This window comes from Molothrus aeneus, unplaced genomic scaffold, assembly GCF_037042795.1.
Source record: "Molothrus aeneus isolate 106 unplaced genomic scaffold, BPBGC_Maene_1.0 scaffold_36, whole genome shotgun sequence".
NCBI lineage: Eukaryota > Metazoa > Chordata > Aves > Passeriformes > Icteridae > Molothrus > Molothrus aeneus.
In genome coordinates, this window is record NW_027099027.1 from 1,217,212 (window position 1) to 1,239,754 (window position 22,543).

A 22,543-nucleotide genomic window follows, 5' to 3' on the forward strand; every position below is an offset into this window, starting at 1 on the left:
TCATAGTGGGATTAGAGTGGGTGTGATTGGACCCTGATTAGGGGTTACTGGGAACTACTGGGCCCATGCTGGGAGACAACTGGGGACGTAATTAGAGCAACTGGGAGACAACTGGGGGCACATGAAAAGTGCTGAGGTGACTGGAGTGCCTGGCAATGACTGCCAGAATGTTCAGGGCAACTGGGATATACTGGGAGGGTCTGAGACCATACGGTTGTGGGACTGGGAGCAGACTAAGACCAGACTGCGAATGTGCTGGGGGAACTGGGAACACACTGGGGGCAAGTGGGAATGACTGCGGCCCTGCTGAGAGAGACTGGGATCATACTGGGAGCGCCTAGGACTATGCTAGGGACAACTGGTAGAACTGGGAACACACTGGATGAAAGTGGGAGGAACTGGGAGCAACTGGGACCATGCTGGGAGAAAATTGCATCATCATAAGGAAGGACTGGGAGAGACTGACCTCCTCTGGGAGTGACTGGGATCATGCAGGGAGGCAGGGGAAGTGACCAGGATTATACTGGGAGTGCACAGGCCCATACTGGGAGTGACCAGGCTCATAGTGGGAGTGCCCAGGAAACTGGAAGCACATGGGGGATCAACTGGGCTCATACTGGGAGCAGCCACTGCCGGCTTCGGGACCCCCAGATATCCCCCCGAGGGCCATCTGCGGCTCAGCTTTGGAGCCCTGCCAGCTGCAAACATCCTCCCCAAAAAACCCCAAACTCAGGCACCCCCCGGGATATTTGAGCCGCGCTCCCCCAGCCCCGGCACCTGCAAAATGGGGGGCGATGCTCCCGGGGCTGCGGCGACTCCAGGGAGCGCCCGGGCCACGAGATTCTCCCTCTCCTCTTGTGCTGCGGCCGCTCGGCCTCTTCCTCCTTCCCTCCTCCTCCTCCTCCCGCGTTCACAAAGGCCGAACTGTGAGGGGAAAGGGGGCGGGGAAAGGGCGGGAACCGTGAGGGGAAAGGGGCGGGCTCAGGCCAAGGGCGGCAACTGCGAGGGGACACTCTGGGAGGCGGCACCCTGCAAACAGAACTGCAACGGACTGAACGTGAACGAGAAAGAAACCAGTAAGTCTGAGAGTTTTATTTGCTATCAAATACATCCCACACACCCAGCCCCACACAATCCCCATCCCACCACTCTAATTGAGATCCCACTTCTCCCAATCTTCTCCCAGCCCCATCTCAGCCTGGTGTCTGACGAAATCGAATTTGGTATGGCACTGAGTTCTTTTGAGGTGGGTTTGAGCCCTTTTGGGATAAGATTGAGCTGTTTTCACTGGGATTTGAGTGGTTTTGAGGGGACAGATCCATCCCTCTTGGCTTCTGGAGTGGAAACACATGGAGAAGAGAAAAAAATTAACGTGAAATTAAAAGTAGAAGTAGCCAGGTGTGTTCCTAACATGGATCACAGGGAATGTGAGTGACCAGGGCTGTGCCCAAAGTGCCTCCTCCAGTGGGGGATGGAGCTGGAGCAGCGCACGAAGCTCTTCCCGCACTCGGGGCACTCGCAGGGCTTCCCTTACCGGTGCCTCCGTTGGTGTTGGGTCAAGTGAGAGCTGCAGGAGAAGCTCTTCCCACACTGGGGACACTCATAGGGCCTCTCCCCGGTGTGGATGCGCCGGTGGGTGACGAGGGTGGAGTTGTACTTGAATCCCTTCCTGCAGTCTGGGCATTGGAAGGGCCTCTCCTCTGTGTGAATCCGATAGTGCAGGAGGAGATGGGAGCTGGTCAGAAACCTCTTCCTGCATTTATCACACTCGTAGGGCCTCTCCCCTGTGTGGATGCGCCGATGGGTGATGAGGGTGGAGTTGTGCTTGAATCCCTTCCCACAGTCGGGGCATTGGAAGGGCCTCTCCTCTGTGTGACTCTGATAGTGCAGGAGAAGATGGGACCTGGTCTGAAAGCTCTTCCCACACTTGGAACACTCATAGGGCCTCTCCCCTGTGTGGCTCCTCTGGTGCTTGATCAGGCTGGAGCTCCTGCTGAAGCTCTTCCCACACTCCCCACACTCATAGGGCCTCTCTCCAGTGTGGATCCTCTGGTGGCTGATCAGGCTGGAGCTCGCGCTGAAGCTCTTCCTACATTCCCAACACTCATAGGGCTTCTCCCCCATGTGGGACCTCTGGTGCACGATCAGGCTGGAGCTCTGGCTGAAGCTCTTCCCACACTCCCCACACTCATAGGGCTTTTCCCCAGTGTGGATCCTCTGGTGCACAATCAGGTGGGAGTTCCACGTGAAGCTTTTCCCACACTCCATGCATGTGTGGGGCTTCTCCCCATCATGGAGCTGCTCATGGAGCACCAGCTCTGAGCTCTGGCTCCATCTCCGGCCGCCTTCCCGGCCCAGGCTGGCTCTTTCCCCCTCACATCCCCGCCATCTGCGTTTGCAGTCCCTCCTCGTATGGCATCTCCGGGGCTTTTCCTCCCCGTTGGCTTCCTGCGCCGTGGAGCCGCTCAAAACAGCCTCTGCCACCAGGTTCTGCCGCGGGCATTTGTCCTCCCTGCTCTCCATGATCAGCTCCTGCTCTGGGGGAGGAAGGACAAGGACAGCATGGGATTTGCCTCCGTGCCACAGGCAAGGGCATCGAGATCCCCCCAGGCCGTCTCTGGGGACGCACTGCCCCCTCTTGGCTCTCCCCATTTCGGGATGCCGGGGCTGTTTGGGCTCCCGGGCTCCCTTCTCCCCTCATTCTCTGCTCTGGGCTGCAGCGGCACCAAGGAGTCCCCCCAGCCCCTCTCCAGGCTCTTGAGGCTCCCGCCAATGGCGGCGCTCCCCCCTCTCTGGGCTCCCCACTTTGGCCTCCTGGGGGACACAGGGCTCTGCTCCTCCAGGCTGCCTCTGCCGGCAGCCGCCACTGCCACCCCCCGATGTCCCCCCGAGGGGCCTTTTCCGCTCAGCCTTGGACTTCTTCATTCTCCAAACATCCCCCCAAAAACCCAACCCAGGAACCCCCCGGGATATCCGGGCCGGGCTCCCCCTGCCAGCTCACCTGAGCCATGGGGGGGGGGCGATGATCCCACAGGTGGGGGCTGCGAATTCAGGCAGGGATCGAGACCACGTGGCTCCCTCAGCTCAGCCTTGATCCACCATTGCACCTCCTCTTCCTCTTCCTCCCGCTCCTCCTCTGTCCTATCTCCACCTCCCTCTCCTCCTCCCCCCTCACCCCGCCTCCTTCACTGCTCTTTCTCCTCCTCTTCCTCCTCTTCCATCCCTCCTCCTCCTCTGTCTTATCCCCACCTCCTGCTCCTCTTCCATCCCGCCCCTTCCATTCCTCCCCCTCCTTCTCCCCCCTTACCCCGCCTCCTCCTCCGCCTCCATCCCTGCCCTTCCCTCCTCCTCCTCCTCCCCCAGCAGCAGCCACACCCTCGGTGCCCCGTTCCCGCAGCCCTCGCAGCCCGCGGCAGCAGCGGCGATGGAGCCGGGACAGGTCGGCATGGGCAGCGCGGGGCTCTCGGCTGCTCCCAGCCGCTGCGGGCGGGGGGAACCCGGCCCGGGCCAAAGGAGAGGCAAACTGGGCAAACAGGGGGCAGATCACAAAGCTAAGGATGCAGCAGAAAATGGAGCTGAAAGAGTTATTTTAATATTAACTCCAAACGAGGAAAAACTGGAAATTCCAAAGTTTAGGGAAGCCGAGAAAAAAGATTTAAACAAGATAAGAAATGAACAATATAAATCAGGGAAATAGAAACTTCTACATGGAAGACAATTACTTAATAAAATGTGCTTACTAGGAAAATATTAGAAGACGTGCATCAGAAACCCCACTGGCGTACTCAAGCTTTGTGTGATCATTTTTTAAGGAATTTTGGGTGCACTGGGATTTTTGGTGTAGCAAAGCAAGTAACTGAAAGATGCTTAATTTGCCAAAGGATAAATAAAAAGGTGATGAGAAAAACAACATTAGGAGGTCATGAGTTAGCTCGTCGACCATTTCAAAATATCCAAGCAGAAGTTTAGATTTGTTAGGTTCTGGATTTATTTGGAAAAAAACCCATTTAATCTAGAAGAAAGAGAATATGCCATATGTTAGACAGGAGATTTTAGGAGAATAAAAATCTTTGAAGTATCAGAAACACCCGAGGAAAAAAACAAGAAAATAAAAAGGGGAAATGAAAGGGAGGGGAACAAGAGGAAAAGTCAGAAAGAGAGTGGGATCCTCTGCAGCTCTTGCCCCCTCCGTTCGCGGCCGAGGCGCCTGTCCCGGGTCCCGGCTCGCTGCCCGCCTCAGCTCCGCCTGCCCCGGTTTCCATCCCAGGTGCGGGCTCACTGCCCAGGGCAGCTCCACCTGCCCCGGCGCTGGCGGTGAATTTGTGTGCCCTGGCCCCACTGCCCGGCCCGCGGCCGCTCTGCCGGCCATGCTGGGGAAGATGGGGTTGCTCTGTCCTGCCGCGTGGGCCGAGGTCACCGCGCCGACCGCACCGAGGGCGGGTCCCAGCCATCCCATCCCCGGCTGCCCTGCCCATGCCAGCTGCGCTGGGCACCGCCGCTGCTGCCGGGGTCTCCCACCTGCCTTTGCTCTGCCGGGAGCTGCCGGATCAGCCGCCATAAGCCATGTGGGGGCTGCCCACGCTCCGGCTCGGCCTCCACGGGAAGATCCCCCTCTGGCGATTCCGGCAGCAGACCCTGCCCACACTCCGACCGAGCCTCGGCGGGATATCCTCCCCTGACCCCTCCTGCTCTGAGTTACGTCCCCTTGGTAACCACAGCTCCTGCTGTTCAGGGAAAATCCCTCTCTCTACAGGAAGCACCTTATCGAAACACTAGGAGCTCAGTTAAAAGGCAGCCCTCTCCAAATTCTTTCTCAAAACACGGGAAAAAGGCTACAGAAGGTAAAAAAGTGAAAGAGTTAGATGAAGGGATTGCTCTATTGCCGTTAAGAGAGGTTCCCATGGCAGGGATGCGCTGCCCCGCCCCGCGGGAGCCACCGGCGCCCCTGCCGGCCGTGCCCGGAACTGCACCCAAGGGGAAAGCGCCGCAGCCGAAAGGCCGGGACCGGCTCCGGGCTCTGTTTGTTGTCACTGCCGGAGCTGTTTATACACACTACTATTATTATATTATACACACTAGTAAAGAACTGTTATTCCTAATCCCATATCTTTGCCTGAGAGCCCCTTGATTTCACTATCCTAAAAATTAAGAGGGAGGGGGTTTGCATTCTCCATTCCAAGAGAGGCTTTTTCTGCCTTCCCAAGCAGACACCTGTCTTGTAAAGCAAGACAAGCACCCACAGGCACTGAGGGGGGCTGCAGGAGGGGCAGAAGAAGGCCCTGCAGCACTTGGGCACAAAGGCCCAGCAGGTGAATGCAAGAAGGGAGCAGCAAAAGGCCAAGCTGAAGGCAAAGGCCAGGGCAGAGCTCCTACAGCCCCTGAGGGATCAGCCCCAGGGCCCAAGGGGGCCCCAGCACCCAGGGCACGGGCTCGGCCACAAGCACCCGGCAGAGGCATTGCCCTCCTCGGCAGGGGACAGCCCACCCAAACAGCCCCTGGCAAGGAATCAGGGCTCCAGCTGCAGGGCACAAGGACACTGCAAGCAGAGACAGCAGCACCCTCAGGACCAGCAAGTCCACCCCGTGATGGACATGGATTGGCAGGGCTGTCACAGCTCCCATCACACCAGGGACCCTCCACACTGGAGCCCTTGAGAACATTCAGGTGGGTCTGCATTGAGAGGAGGCATTTCCTGATGGACACAGGGGCCTCTCAATCTGCTCTGAATCTTAGACCTAAAGGGGAAAATAATAAAGGAATATTTTAATTTTTAAGGGAATGAGTGGGAAAGATGAGCAGGTATGATTTGTTCAACCACTATTAGAAGCTGTGGGGGATAGGTTTGAAATAAATGAATCTCTTTTTCTTCCTCCTGTGATTGTAATTAACTAGGAAGGAGTTTGAGAGCTGGATTTTAATACTGTAAAAAGGGATACAGAGGCTAGTTCTGTTGTACCTCTGTGTCAAAAGTCTGACAAGGCCTATGCTGAAGTGAACCCAGAAGTGTGGGCAGCCCCAGGGAAATACAGAAAATTAGATATGGAGCCTCTACAAATTAAAGCAACCAGGACAAGCAATACCCTGTTCCAAGAGAGGGAAGGAAGGGCTCACAGCCTGGTACTGAGTCCCTGTTAAAGGCAGGGCTTTTGGAGCCAAGGATGTCTCCCTACAACACTCCTATCTTGCCAGTCAACAAACCGGATGGATGGACACAAGGAGGAAACACAGAATTTTCAAGTGTTAAAATTAAGATTAACTGAGGCGAGTGGCCTGGGCCTTCCAGACAGGGAAAAAGAATTTGAATTATAGGTGGACGTTAAACAGGGTCTTGCCAAAGGAATTCTTGTGCTAAAATGTTTAACCCAGTGGCCAGAGAGCAGCCTCATTGTCTGCAGAATTGTGCAGCCACAGCTTCCGTGGGAGCAGAGGCCTGAAAACTGATGACAACAGAAGGATCTCCTAGAGTTCAAGTCTGGCATCAAGTTAAAGCTTTGACAACCAAAAGAGCCTCTAAATGGATGAGCAGGGCTCGGTTATTACAGTATGAAACTTGTTCAGTGGCACAGGAGGATTCAGAACTGAGGACAGGGCAAGGGTTTAACCCAGCCTCCTGTTTGAACAGCCTGGAGAGGGGCTGGCAAGGAACCCAGGACTGCACTCAAGGGACAGAGCTCCCGAGCCAGGCTGGGAGAGATTGATGGGACATTCCCTGGCCTGAGGGAGACAATGTGTTTGTGGATGGCTCTGCAAGGGCAGCAGAAGGGAAAAGAGCTACAAGACAGGCTGTTATTAAGGAGGGGGAATCAGACAAAGCGCAGGTCACCGGCCCATGCTCAGCTCAACCCGTGGAGCTGTGGGTGCTTGTAAGAGCCTGGCACTGAAATGCCCTGGGCAGGAAGGCTTCAATATCTTCTGGTGACACCATGGCACCTAACAGGGGGCAAAAGCAATTCTGACTGCTTCAGCAATCACTGGATCACTTATTAACCTATTTCTAAAACAAATAATTCAAAGATAATGGATTGTGGAAGCAATAGATTCAGATGGGGAACTCATTTTACAGGAAAGACCCTTCAGGGGGTTATGGCAGCTTTAGGAATACAATGGGACCTCCATAACCCCTGGCAAGCCCAGAGCTCGGGTTGGGTAGAAAGAATGAATGGGGAAATAAAGAAACACCTTTGGAAGCCGGAGATGGAAACCAAGATGCCATGGGTACAGCTTTTGCCATTGGCTTTGGCAAGAAAAAGAGCCAGACCCAAGGCAGATATTCAATTATCTCCCTTGGAATTCATGTCTGGAATTCCTTACCTGGGCAATTCTCCACCTAGTGCAGGGTGGAAATAAGGGATGTAAATTTAAGGCAGGCTGTAGCCAGAATCCTGTCTCCTGTGGAATCTCTCCCCCAGGAAGCTGGGCTGGCACAGAGCCTGCCCTGGGACTTTGCTGTTGCCAACACCCAGCCAGGACATCGGCTCCTGCCTAAGGAGTGCAAAGCAGCACCACTGGTGGCCAAGGGGCCCACGCCAAGTGTCCCTGAGGCCAGAAACAGCCGCCAGCACAGCTGAGCACGGGGGGACCCCTCAGCCTGGCCTCAGGGGCTCTGAAGCCCCGGAGATTTGCACTTCCCGCCTGCAGCAGGACCATGGGAGCCGCCCCCGAGCCTGCCCTGAAGGCAACGCAGCAGCAGCCAGGGCTCCACAGCGGGCCAAGCCCCTGGGCCTGCCCACAGATCCTCTGCTCAAACCCTCGGGAATCCTGGCCACCCTCCTCTGGCACCTCCAGCCACTGCGGCCAAGCCTCGCTGCCACTGCTGCAGCTCCAGCGCTGGCTGGGCCTGCACTGCCACAGCTGCTGGGGAGCACCGCGGCACAATTCCACTCTGGGGCTCACTCACACCCACACTCTGGGCTGACTGCGACTGCATTGCTGCAAAATGTACCCATTCTGCTTCTTTTAAATCTTATTTCTCTGCTCGGAAAGGTTTCTCTACTCAAAGGTTTGCCTTTGGGAAAGAAATTTTAAAGGTTTTATTTAAGGGGTTCCCAGTCTGTTCGGATGTTAAACTCGTCTCCACCACTCAATGGAGACGAGTTTAACATCCGAACAGACTGGGAATAGCCCAAAAGACACCCACAGAGATAACGACCAGCAACAAAACATCAACGCCCCGCAGCAAACAGCAACCAACAGCTGCCCCAGACACTGCCCCCGCACAGCTGGAGACACCTGGTCTGGAAAAGGCTGAGAAGGAAATCCAGGAGTGTGGACGGAATTCACATCAGAGGGGAAGAAATCCGAGTCTAATAGGAAACCAAATACTAAAAACTTACACGACTTGGAAGCAATGAACATTAAAGCAGTGGATTTAGATTGGTTCAGACTACGTAAAGTTTAGGAAAAATCAAGTAAACTGACATGTCATGGAATGATTTTTTCTGCACAGACGGGCTATGTGTGGATGAAAGTATTTCTGTTGCACATCCTGGCCAGAACCAAGTAATGCCTTGACTCTCTCACACTAAAGAGATTCTTGGAGAGTTTTTGTTTTCCCTACAGTTTCAGTGATAAGATTACAACATGAGAAACATTTTTTATAATAATCCTACTTTATATTGTCAGGTAGGTTTGGGACAGAAGGGTGAGAATCAATTTTTGGTCTGGGTTTTTCCATGTTCGCCTTTATGTTGCATTTTGTAAAATTGAAGAGCTTTAACCGTGATACTTTTAAATAGTTAATACTTTTTTTAAAAAAAGCAGATTCCCGGGGGCCACATGTGACTCACCAGATGGCTGCCCTGGAAGAGAAGCTTTGGTTCTAGTCAGCCAGGAGAGGAGCTTTAGGAATACAAATGAACCCTGCTGGGCAAAGCCTGGCCAATGTACCTGGGTCTCTTGCCTGGGGCAGGAATTGGGCTGATTCCCCCTGCCCCTCACCCCGAGCTCTGCCTGCTTGCACTGATGGAATTTGCACAGCTCAAGGCAGAGCCCGGGGTGAGGATATCTGACCCTGCAACAGAAACGGGTGAAGCTGCAAAGGGAAACAGCAAATGGAGAATGTTGGGAAAACTTCACTATAAATAAATGGGGGGGAATCATCCCTCTGCCCACTCCAACGTGCGCTGTCACTGTCTGTGTTATATAGGGTGGATTAGAGCACTGAGATGTTCTTGCTACCACAAGTTCCGGGAAATCAGTTGGGAATCCAAGTATTTGATGATTTAATTAGAGAAAAATGGTCAATTGATGCAGCCCTGGCTGGAGAGAGCGGCCAAAAATGGGGAGAAGATGAACGGCCAGCAGAACAAATCCTACAACACCATGGACCAGCCCCTGGGAACCCAAACCAATTCATATCAGGAGCCACAGAACCCATTTCTCATTTCAGTGGCACCATTAGATTACAAGCTGTCCTCGGAATAACCACCCAGACAGCTCCAGCTCCTGACCTTCCTGCTGAGCAATCCACTGAAATGAGGAACACAACATTTCACCATGGGATGGGATCAGATCATCTGTTAGCAGAGAAAAGAGGAGTTTGTGGAAAATCAAATGACTCAAACTGGTCTTGGCAAATAGATGACAAAGCAAAAGTGGTGAAACAGATAACAAAGGAAACAAAAAAGCAGCTCATGTACCAGTCCAAACGTGGAAAGGATGGGAATGGGACATGGTTTTGTGGTTCCCTGGCAGACCATGGGTTAAACGAATGCTGCTTCTGCTCTGATGTGCTACAGCAACTCTCACCTTTTTACCATGCTCCACACCTTGAGAGTGCAGCTCACTCAGCAGCTGAGCGAGGGGCCAGGGGCTTGTAGATAAGGAAGTAACGGGCGAAACCACCAGCTTCAATAAATGTTATTAATTAACATGGACTGCTGCTCACAGAAAGTCCCGCTAAATTGCTGAACGTCGAGAACAAAAAAGACTTAACAGAGCCGTGAATATCGGCTGTTCTACAAAAGTGGGGGTGCACATTAACGAGGACGTGCAGTTGGCAGATCGGGAGGTCTGAACCTTCCAAGTACCTCAGGCAGTGGGCAAAGGGAGAGGGAGATGAGCCGGGAAAATGAGGATAAAAAGGAGGCTGCGAACTACAACAATGGCAGAGAGCGCACGGCAAATGCGCCACGGCCTCTCCCTCTGCTCAGCAATAAAGTCACTTGTACAGGACTCCTCTGTCTCCTCGGGGCACAGAAACCTCCGGCCACGTGAATTTCCCCGCACAGCCGCGGGCACGGGGCAGCCGCCTCTGTCCCAGCCACAGGAACCGGGCCGAGCCAGCGCTGCTCCGGCAGCGGCTCCTGCCGAGGCAGCGGCCGCAAGGAGACCGCGGGCAGCCGCTCCCGCAGCGCCCTCACGGCAGCGGCACCACGGGCCGGACACGGCACAAGGAACCCGCCTGAGCCCCCTGCCGCCCCCGAGGCCCGCAGCGAGCCCCGAGCCCCCGCACAACCCAGCGCGGCTCCCACCTGCGCTGCGGCCGCCTCCCAGCTCCGCCGCCGCCTCACCGGTGGGTCCCGGTCACTCCCAGTATGGTCCAAATCACTCCCGGTAGGATCCCATTTGCCCCCGACACGGTCCCAGCGGCTCCCAGTCATGCCCTGTATGGTTCCTTTCACTCTCAGTCCCTCTCAGTAAGAGCCCAGTGTGGCCCCAGTCACTTCCAGTATGAGCCCGGTCACACCTTACCCGATGCCATTTGCCCCCGCTGTGGTCCCAGTTGCTCCCAGTATAAGTCCAGTCACCTCCAGTTTGATCCCAGTTACTCCCAGACACTCCCAGTACTATGCCAGTGTCCTAGGGTGACGTTATGATGCTTGTATCCCCATTCATGTGTTCTGTTAATGTTGGATATTATGTTCTGTACCTTTAAGACCGGCTCTGAAGAGGGAAAGTTTTGTTTTGGTTTTCTTATCAGCCTGGCGGGACACAGAGACTGCAGCTTTGGCTTTTGCTGCTTTTGCTTTTCGCTTTGCTCTCTCGCTCTTGCTTGCTTCGCTTCTGCTTGCTTTTGCTCATTAGCTAGTTTAGCTAAACTGTCCAATTTCTTCCTGGACTGTTTCTCCTTTCCTTTTTCTGACTATTTCGAACCTGCTCCGGACCGGGACCTGGGAAACTCCAAAATCCTGCACCTTCTGGCCTGCAGCAGCAGCCCCAGCGCCGGAGGGACTGAGAACAGAGTGACCACCCCCAAGAGAGACTTTCTGAATTTGTCATCTTTTTTCAGAGTGTTGCCATCCGGTATTGTTCATTTTGTGTGCTGGGGGGTGCTGTGCCTGTTAAATAAACAGGTTCTTTCCACTTCTCTCTGAGGAATCCTTCCCGAACCGGTTGGGGGGAGGGACCGTGTGGGTTTGCTTACTGGAGAGGCCCTCATTTGGAAATTCTCCTCCAAATTTGCCCTAAACCACGACAAAATCTTGGCGCCCAACGCTGGGCTCGAGAGAGTGAGTGGAAAAACCCTGTTTTGAGTGTATTTTGGTTGCCATTACTCTCTGTTTGTTTGAAGCAGTTAATAGCCATGCTTTTTGAATTCATGATGAGTGTTGGGGTGAAGGCTTGCATGTGCTTCTGGTCCCTAGGGTTTTTCGAGATTTTAATACCTCTGTGGTCCCTAGGTTTATTTTCCTATCCTGAAATATTTCTAGTATTGTCCCTCATACGTAGTTTTTACAGTAGAGGGGCAGTGACCAGAATAGCTATCCTGCTGGGCTTGATGGCAATGATGTGCAAGAAGTTTATAAACATGTTGGGGTCTGCTCCAGGTATGAATGGTTCTTGGCTATGGTTATTTGTCCAGTTTGTTAGAGGAGGAGCAGCAGGGAATGAGGCTTTTCAGCCTTTGCTTTCCTTCTTCTCCTATGAATCGGTTGCATCAGTAGTAAAGGATGTTCAGTTTCCCCTGAATGTTAAAGAAACCATCTTTCTTGTATTCAATCTGGTAGCCTTCTTCTATACAGTCTGCTGTTTCTCCAGAATGAGGGCTGAGATTTCTAGACAGACTGATGAGGCCCCTGACTCAGGAGTAGACCCAGGCGTGGAACATCCTGAGGGGTGTGGGAAATGGGAGGATATGGGCCAAATCCTGAAGGAATTCTCTGACCCTATAGTCTGGGATTTTCCCCATAAACAAATTCAGAACCCAGCTGAGGTGGGGAAATATCTGAAAGAGAAATACCAGGATGAGCCTAAGGAGAGAAAGGTCATTGCAGTGAGCTGGGCCCTGGCATATGCTTATCGCACTCTGTTGGAGACTGTAGGACAGCAGACGGAGGCAGGGGGGCAGGGAGATAAATCAGCAGCTGTCCCAGTCCCTCAGGCTGCAGCCAACACCACAGGCTCAAAGCCAGCAGCCAAACCAGATAGTGAGCCTAAGCCAGCAGCTAAACCAATGGCTGTTGCTACCAGTACTAGAAGTGGGAAATGCACGGACAAGACCAATCGACCAGTGGATGATGATGATGATGATGATGATGCAGGAGAAGGAACCTCAATGCCTCCTGACATAAAATCAGGAGTCAAAGCAGCAGGTGCAAGACCAGATGCAAATATTGAGTCCTTTTCCCTGAAGGACCTTCGTGGCCTACGGAAGGATTACACCCGATGACCTGATGAATCCATAATTCGTTGGTTAGTCCGTCTCTGGGATGCTGCAGGCGAGGCTACAATTCTGGATGGCACAGAAACGAGGCATTTGGGATCCCTGTCACATGATCCTGTCATTGACCAAGGAATGATGAGGGGGGCAAACCCTCACAGCCTCTGGGCACGGGTCTTGGAAAGTGTTGCACAAAGATACCTGTGTGCAGATGATCTTTATATGCAACAGACACAGTGGAAGACCATAGAGCAAGGGATCCAACGCCTGAGAGAGATGGCAGTGGCAGAGATTATCTTCTCAGATGATGTGACAACTAGGAACCCAGAACTGGTGCCATGCACATCTGTGATGTGACGGAAACTTGTGCAACTTGGGCCACACGAATATGCTTCTGCCCTAGCCATAATGAAGCAGGATGAGAGGGATGAGACTGTGCTGGATATGGCAAGGAAGCTCCGAGCACATGCAGATGCTGTGCATGGCCCAACACATGCCAGAATTGCAGCGGTAGAAACACGTCTGCAGAACTTAGAGGATAAGATAGAAGAGAATCATAAGAAGCTCAGAGAGGAGATTAAAGAAGACCTTCTCCAAATCTCGGCAGTACAGATCAGAGGTTCTGGTATCCAAGGCAGACGTTCCCCAGATGGCCAGAGAAGGTACACCCCACGAACAGAGCTGTGGTTCTACCTGCGTGACTGTGGAGAAAACATGAGGAAGTGGGATGGAAAACCTACTGCTGTTCTGGCACGACGGGTGCGTGAATTGAAGGAAGCCACCAGGAAAAAAGCAGGTCCAGTTGCCCATAGCCGAACCACCAGGTATGATGATGATGATGACATGTCCAATCCCCTTGAAGGAACATCCAAGACATTTGCCCAGGGAAAGAAGGATAACCAGGCTTAGAGGGGCCCTGCCTCTAGCCAGGTAGAGGCCAGGGAAAATCGTGTTTTCTGGTCTGTGTGGATTCGTTAGCCTGGCACATTGGAACCACAAGAGTATAAAGCTTTGGTTGATACTGGTGCTCAATGTACATTAATTCCGTCGAGACATGTGGGGACAGAGTCTGTTTCTATTGCTGGTGTGACAGGAGGATCCCAGGATTTCACTTTGGTGGAAGCTGATGTGAGCCTGACTGGGAATGAGTGGAAGAAACATCCTATTGTGACTGGCCCAGAGGCCCCATGTATTTTGGGCATAGACTACCTTCGAAGTGGGTATTTCAAAGACCCAAAAGGACTCAAGTGGGCATTTGGGATAGCTGCTGTAGAGACAGAGGGCATCCAGCAATTGAACACCTTGCCTGGGCTGTCTGAGAATCCATCTGCAGTAGGACGCCTGATGGGAGAACAGCAACAAGTGCCAATTGCCACCTCCATAGTGCATTGACGACAGTATAGAACCACTCGAGATGCTGTGATCCCCATCCATAAGATGATCCGAGAGCTGGAGAGCCAAGGGGTGGTCAGCAAGACCCACTCACCCTTCAACAGCCCCATTTGGCCTGTGTGAAAATCTGAAGGAGAATGGAGATTGACTGTGGACTACCATGCATTGAATGAGGTGACTCCACCACTGAGTGCTGCCGTGCCAGACATATTAGAGCTCCAGTAGGAGCTTGAGTCCAAGGCAGCGAGGTGGTATGCCACTATAGACATTGCCAATGCATTTTTCTCCATTCCTCTGGCAGCAGAATGCAGGCCTCAGTTTGCCTTCACCTGGAGGGGCGTGCAGTACACCTGGAAGCGACTGCCCCAGGGATGGAAGCACAGTCCCACCATCTGCCATGGACTGATCCAGACTGCACTGGAAATGGGTGAGGCTCCAGAACATCTGCAGTATATTGATAACATCCTTGTGTGGGGAAGACAGCAGCAGAAGCGTTTGAGAAAGCGGAGAAAATCATCCAGATTCTCCTAAAAGCTGGCTTTGCCATCAAGAAGAGCAAAGCAAAGGGACCTGCTCAAGAGATCCAGTTTCTGGGAGTGAAGTAGCAAGACGGACAGCGTCAGATTCCTACAGACGTCATCAACAAGATCACAGCAATGTCTCCACCCACCAATAAGAAAGAGACACAAGCTTTCCTGGGTGCCATAGGCTTTTGGAGGATGCACATTCCTGAGTACAGTCAGATCGTGAGCCCTCTCTACCTGGTCACCCGCAAGAAGAACACTTTCCACTGGGGCCCGGAGCAGCAACAAGCCTTTGCCCAGATCAAGCAGGAGATTGCTCATGCAGTTGCCCTTGGCCCAGTTAGGACAGGACCAGATGTGAAGAACATGCTCTATTCTGCAGCCAGGAACCATGGCTTGTCCTGGAGCCTTTGGCAGAAGGTGCCTGGGGAGACTCGGGGTCGACCACTGGGATTCTGGAGCTGAAGTTACAGAGGCTTTGAGGCCAACTGCACTCCCACAGAGAAGGAAATCTTGGTTGCCTATGAAGGAGTCCAGGCTGCCTCAGAGGTGATTGGTACAGAAGCACAACTCCTCCTGGCACCCCGACTACCGGTGCTGGGGTGGATGTTCAAAGCAAAGGTTCCCTCTATGCACCATGCCACCAGTGCTACATGGAGTAAATGGATTGCTGTTATCACACAGCGCGCCCATCTTGGAAACCTGAATCACCCTGGGATTCTGGAAATAATAACAAACTGGCCAGAAGGTGAAAACTTTGGTCTCACTGATGAAGGGGAACAAGAAGTGACACAGGCTGAAGAAGCCCCACCATACAACCAACTGCCAGCAGAAGATACACGATATGCTCTTTTTACTGATGGTTCTTGCCGCACTGTGGGAATGAACCGGAAGTGGAAAGCAGCCGTATGGAGCCCCACACGACAGGTTGCACAAGCTACCGAAGGAGAAGGTGGATCAAGTCAACTTGCAGAACTCAAAGCCGTTCAACTGACCCTGGACATTGCTGAGAGAGAGAAGTGGCCAAAGCTCTACCTCTACACTGATTCATGGATGGTAGCCAATGCTCTGCGGGGATGGCTGGAGAGGTGGAAAGAGGCCAACTGGCCGCGTAGGGGAAAGCCAATCTGGTCTGCTAATGACTGGAAAGATATTGCTACCAGGGTAGATAAGCTGCCTGTGAAAGTCCACCATGTAGTTGCCCACGTTCCCAAGAGTCAGGCTAATGAGGAACACTGAAACAACGAGCAGGTAGATCAGGCAGCAAAAATAGAGGTGTCAAAGATAGACTTAGATTGGCAACACAAGGGGGAGTTGTTCCTAGCTCGATGGGCCCATGATGCCTCAGGCAATCAGGGCAGGGATGCCACCTATAAGTGGCTACAAGACTGTCGCAGACAGCTTTTCATTAAAAATCCATCTTTAGAATTTTTTCTTTCTGAGAAGCTGAGAGGCCTCAGAAACAAAATGTAAACAATGGTTATCTGCTGCTGTGGAACGCAACAGGTGGATCCGTGATTGGTCTCGTGGGGATGTTTGGAATAAGTGACCAGTCACGGCAGTCTCTGTCCGAGCCACAGACCTTTGTTTTCATTCTTTTCCTTTCTATTCTTAGCTTAGCTAGCCTTCTGAGATGAAACTTTTCCTTCTATTCTTTTTAGTATAGTTTTAATGTAATATCTATCATAAAATAATAAATCAAGCCTTCTGAACATGGAGTCAACATTCTCATCTCTTCCCTCACCTGAAAACCCCTGTGACCACGGTCACAGATGGTGACCCTGAGTGACTGAGGGAGATTCATCACTTGGTGAGAGCCCAGAGGAGCTGCTACACTGGGTAAACCCCAAGTGTGTGGCATTGATGGTCACCTCACAAGTGACCACAGAAGTGGATTCTAGCCAGGAGCTGAAGAACTGAAGATCCGGATTTGGACAGGGTTCACAGCAAGGCTGACCACAAAGGGAACCTTCTGAAAAGCCTCCAGAAAAGATGTCCGGAAAGCCTAGCAGCACCATGCAGCTGGCCAGAGAGTGCTGGACACTGTCACAAGGTTCTGTTAGCTTTTCCCCTCCTGAAAATGCTGCCCTTCGCAGATTGTGGCTGCAAATGTGGGGGAGGGTCCCCACAGAGGCAGAGGTTCATTTCTCCCCTTCAGAGGAGAAACTTATTGCCCTCTGACAAAAATAGGGTGAAGAGGACAGAATTCCTATGGTAGAGAGACATTTCTATGAGTTTTTTTGATGGGCAAAGCTCTGTGGGTTTTTTATGAATGTGCTCTATGCCCTTGATATGTTCATATGGGAATGCATGGAATCCATTTTTGAAGCCGCCTTGGACCGTGGACTGGGGTAGCCCAGGATTTATCCCGGGTTCAGGACGCTCTTCCTGGTCTTGAAACGGAGAGCAGCGTCCTTTCAGTGGATTGCTGATTGCAGGGGGCAAGCCCCATTCCCCCCAGTTCTCACGGGAGAAGACCCTTTGGAGGGGGACGATCTGCTGCTTCCCAGCCCCGCTGACTCGCAGCGGGGGTGAGATTTTGCCTGCAGCCAAAGTTGTTTTTTTTCCTGCGTCTTTGGAGCATGCTCGGACGGAGCCATTTTTCCCCCCCTCGTTACCCTCGGGGGGGTCTGAGTGGGCTGTGCCCCCCGCCCGGCCCCACAGGCACCGCCCCGCCCAGCCCATAGACCCTGCCCTGCTCAGCACCGCGGGTGGCACCGGTCCTCGGGGCCCCGCCTGCCGAGCCCGCAGGGCCACCCCAGCCCGCCCCGCGGGTGCGTGCGGCCCCTCCAGCCGGTGTCCCTCCAGCAGAGCCTGTGGGGTCTCCGGCTGCAGCGGCCCTGCCTGCGCCTGCGCGGCCGATCTCAGCAGCACCGCTTCCCGCGGCTGCGCCTGTGCTGCAAGGCAACGCACTCAGCGACGACAGCGACCGGCAAGCGGTGCCGCCCCCCCCGGCTGTTCCGCCACCTCCCGTGCGGACTCCGCCGGATTTTGCGATTGCGCTTCTGCGGCCGATCCCAGAGCCAGGGGCAGAAGCTGCTGCCGACCCCGTGCTGTCCCCGCCATCCCCTCCCGCAGGGACAGAGCTCGCGCCTGTGCTGCCACTCCCGGAGCTGAGCGACACAACAGCAGCATTGTCCCGTGCACCCCTGCTGCCCCCACCGGCCGCCCTGGCGGTTCTGCCGCCTTTGGGGACTTTGTCCTCTGTGTCTGCGTCAGAGGCTGTCCTGGAACCGGTGGCATGTCCAAGCTCGGACCGTCCTGAGCCGTTTGCCCCTGCGAGAGCGGCTGCGGCGGCCGGCCTCTCCTGTGGAGGAGGCGTAGCTCGGTAGCTGAGTGCAGGCGCAGCCCGACTGCCTGCTTTCAAACTCAGCGTTTTTGGCAGGTTGGTGGGTGTTCGGTCGGTGGTTCCCCCCTTGCGGGTTCCAGGGGTGCCTGCCGTCCCCCGTGCATCCCAGTGGCCAGGGGGAGGTGGCTCCCGAAAGTTCTGCCTCTGGTCCCCAGACTGGGAGGCAGATGGAAGGAACACCTTTTGCATTTGCATTGCAGAGGCAGAGGGAACAGCGGAAAGCGACCATCGCTCGCTTGCTGTGGGGACAAAACATCCCCAGATCCGAGATGATGATTCTCGGGACAGCTTCTCTTCCCCCACTGCTGGTATGGGCCAGTGGTTCGGGGAGGAGGAAGCGTTTGGTCACTCATTCTGCCATTGCATTGGCAGCAGGGTGCAGGTTTGTGAGAACACAGACCCCACCTGGCGGGCTGGGCCTGGGCTGCTTGGCTCAGTTCCCCGGGCCAGGGCCACCGCCCAGCCGGCTCTTGGGCTTGGGGCCTTTGCTTGCCCCATCAGGTCCTGGGCCACCGTTTTGTGGGCCAGGTCTGGGGTTCCTGATCCTTCCAAGAGGGCCAGGGCTCCCCAGGGCCTCTCAGGCTCTCTGCTGCTGCTGCTCTTTCCGAAGGAAAAAAAATAAAATTAAATAAAAAGAATTGAAAGAGCTAGTAGCAGCTCAAAAGCACTGAAGAGTCAAAAATTAGCTTCAGCCCAAGTGGTTCAATAAAGTGGCCAAGACATTCCTGAAATTTTCTCAAAATTGTTTGATGACTGTCAATGGATTTCTGATAACTATTGATGGATTCTCTCTAGCAATTTGTTGTTTCAGGATTCTGCAACCTGTTTCAGGACCAAAAGGGACTTTCAGAGATGTCAAAGAGGAACGTCTTCAGTCAATGGAGTTTTTCTGAAACTCAGCTGTTCAGACTTGAACTTTCTTTGCATTGTTTTTGCATTTTCTTATATTGTAAGATTGTTTTAGTGATATGATAGAATTTTATGTTCTACAGGTGAAGAATTTCCTTGATCATTCCACATCAGCACTTGATTGAGGCTTTGATTGGCAACAGATAACCTGTCAAGTGTTTGTTCTTTCTTCTGCATGAGTCGAGCAGAAAGAATTACAAACACTTTTTTTTTAATTTAACTAAAATAAAAAAAAGGTGACATGTCGCTGACATCTATTTATGAAAAATCCTTTCCTTAGGATTTTTTCTCCTGAAAAGCTGAGAGGCCTCAGGAACAAAATGTAAACAATGCTTATCTGCTGCTGTGGAGTTTTGAAGAGCTGCAAGTGGCCAATCTGCCTGCAACAAGCACCATTCCACGGGCTCTTGTCACCTTTCCCGACACGGCTGCTGCAGCTCATGGAGGGTAAAGCCCTGGAGGCTCCTTATGGGCGGTTATGGACGATTGCAGGCAGCACCTCCATGCCCTGGATCAGCGGTGCCCACTCCTGGGAACCCCCACGTGTTCCAGTTTCTGTGAAGCTGCCTGTGAAAAACACGTTCACTCTCCTGTGAAAATGTACAAAGTTTAATAAGGGACAATGGGAGACCAGGACCATGGAGCAAAGGTTATTACGGCCGGGTGCATCTTGGCACTCAGCCAGGAGCACCCTGTTACCTTCGGGGATCCCCTGAAATACCTTTCCCCTTACATCAGCCTGGTGCATATTCATAGAGCCTCATGCATATCCATCAACTACTTTACATATTCCAGGAATGATTTTACATGGCCCCTCCCTGGGTCTGCCTTTTCAGAGCATGTGTGTTTCTTGGCTGTGGTTTTGGCTCCTTCTCTTTATCACCTCCAGTTTTTGGGCCTTGGTGCACTCTGCCTTCAGACGGGGAGTGCTGATAGTTGGCAGATCTGTACAGGTGTCCTCATCCTGTGTGCATTGGATGTTATCCCACCCAAGCAGGCACTTTAGCACAAGCAGCCTTTTAACAAGCTTAATTAATGACAGAAATAAAAACTATAGAACAAAGTTACTTTCAGAAACAGTCCCAGCCCATATTTGATCCCAGTCCGTGTGGTCCCAGTCCATAGGATCACAGTCCATACAGTCCCAGTCCATACAGTCCCAGTCCATATTTGATCCCAGTCTGTGTGGTCCTGATCCATATGGTCCCAGTCCCTGGGATCCCAGTCCAAGTGATCCCAGTGTGTGTGGTCCCAGTCCATAGGATTCCAGTCCATTCAGTCCCAGTCCATATTTGATCCCACTCCAGGCTATTCCAGTCTGGAGGGTTCTGATCCACAGGATCCCCATCGACGTGATCCCAGTCCAGGTGATCCCAGCCCATATTTGATCCCAGTCCAGTTGATCCCAGTCTGTGTGGTCCTGATCCATATGGTCCCACTTTGTGAAGTCCCAACCCATAGGATCCCAGCCCATATTTGATCCCAGCCCATATTTGATCCCAGTCTGTGGGGTCCTGCACACACTCCCAGGGTCTGGAATTCCAGTTCCCAGCCAGGAAAAAATGTTCCTACCCTTGAACTTCCTTCCTATCATCTTAAAAAAATTAGAATGACATTATAAATAAATAAATAATAATTAGAATAAATAATTAGAATGAAAATGAAATATAGTAATTTCAACTCTTACTTACAATACTCCAACTATGATTCAAGCCAAAAAACAAGAACTATAACATTACCAATAAATATAAATAAATTATATACCAACCTTTGAAAGTTTTAACTCGATGGCTAATATACTTGAGATAAAAAATATCTAAAAAACTAACATACAATCTAACACACCTTAGTAAAAATTCATATTACAAATATACTAAACACAAAACCAAACACCACTATAATTTCTCAGACATTTTAACCAAACAATTAAACATTAATAATATCCTTAGGTACTCCTAAAAAATTAAAACTATTTTTAAAAATTTAATTTTGTGTGGGTGGTTTTATGTTGATATTGGTTTTTGGATTGTTTGCGTTAGATGATTTAAAAAAGGAATTGAATCAGCTGAGAAGGTGGCACTCTGCAAACAGAACTGACTGAAAATGGACGGGACAGAATCAGTAACTCAGAAAGTTTTATTTGCTATCAAATACATCCCACACACCCAGGCACACACAATCCCCATCCCACTGCTCCAAATTGAGATCCCACTTCTCCCAGTCTTCTCCCAACTCAATTTCACTCTGGCAGCTGTGGAACGGAGTGAGTTTGGCCTGAGACCGAGTTTTTGTGAGGAGGGAACAAGCAATCTGAGGTGGAATTGAGCCTTTTTGGATTAAAATTCAGGTATTTTCAGTGGGATTTGAATGGTTTTGAGGTGACAGATCGATCACTCCTGACCCATTGGTGTTGGGTCAAGTGAGAGCTGCTGGAGAAGCTCTTCCCACACTGGGGACACTCGTAGGGCCTCTCCCCAGTGTGGATCTTTTGGTGGCAGATCAGGTGGGAATGGCGGCAGAAGCTCTTCCCACACTCCCCACACTCATGGGGCCGTTCCCCATCATGGATCCTCTGGTGCCCATCAGGTCACAGCTCCGCCTGAAGCTCTTCCCACACTCAGAACACTCATAGGGCTTCTGACCATGTGGATCCTTTGGTGCACAATCAGGCTGGAGCTCTGGCTGAAGCTCTTCCCACACTCCCCACACTTGTAGGGCCGTTCCCCAGTGTGGATCCTCTGGTGCCTGATCAGCTCGGAGTTCCACCTGAAGCTCTTCCCACACTCCATGCATGTGTGGGGCTTCTCCCCATCATGGAGCTGCTCATGGAGCACCAGCTCCGAGCTCTGGCTCCATCTCCGGCTGCCTTCCCGGCCCAGGCTGGCTCTTTCCCCCTCACATCCCCGCCATCTGTGTTTGCAGCCCCTCCTCGTGCGGCATGTCCGGGGCTTTTCCTCCCCGTTGGCTTCCTGTGCCGTGGAGCCGCTCAAAACGGCCTCTGCCACCAGGTTCTGCCACGGGCACTTGTCCTCCCTGCTCTCCATGCTCAGCTCCTGCTCTGGGCGAGGAAGGACAAGGACAGCATGGGATTTGCCTCCGTGCCACAGGCAAGGGCAACGAGATCCCCCCAGGGCTGTGCTGCAGCCGGGGGCCGTGCTGGGCTGGGAGATGGAGCAGCACAGAGGGGAAAGGGGCACTGACTTCCTCCTCACCTGCCTCAGTGTCCCGGGGCATCTTCCTCTTCCTCGCAGCCTCCCAGGGCTTGGAAATGGGAAATCCTGGTTTGGGGAAAACAAGGGATGAGCACGGTGAAACTGAAGACCTAAGAAGAATTAAAAAAAAAAAAAAATAGGAAATAAAGAAGAAACAAGAAGCATAAGAAGGGTTTAGGCCAGAGAAGTGATCTTTCCAAAGCTGGGCAAGGAAAGCTTCTTGATTCTGCAGGATCTTAGACTTGTGGATGATAAATGCATTTTTGTTTGGTTCAATTCTGACTTTTGCTTTCAGCATGTGATGATTTTTAACCAAAAATATGCCAGAAACTGAGCTGCACTTTTGCTATCCTGCACAGGCTCCCCCCAAATCCTCTCTACAGCATCACTCTGAGCTCTCAGTAGTGCTGTTTTAGGCATAGAAACATTTGGTGTGTGCAGGTGCTGACAAAAACAGTGGGGAAGTCACAGGCTAGGCTCCAACAACTTGAAAGCTCTGTTTTACAGTGATCACAGTGACCTTCCATGGGAGAGAGAGAGGAGGTTTGAACCTCTT

General features: G+C 52.4%; 1 protein-coding gene and 1 pseudogene across 1 annotated transcript in view; one reads left to right on the forward strand and one right to left on the reverse strand.

Moving 5' to 3' along the window:
* LOC136570728 (uncharacterized) overlaps positions 1 to 22,543 on the reverse strand; it is a 2,607,743-nt pseudogene that overhangs the window by 1,195,445 nt on the left and 1,389,755 nt on the right.
* LOC136570729 (uncharacterized) overlaps positions 1 to 22,543 on the forward strand; it is a 2,347,277-nt gene that overhangs the window by 1,083,200 nt on the left and 1,241,534 nt on the right.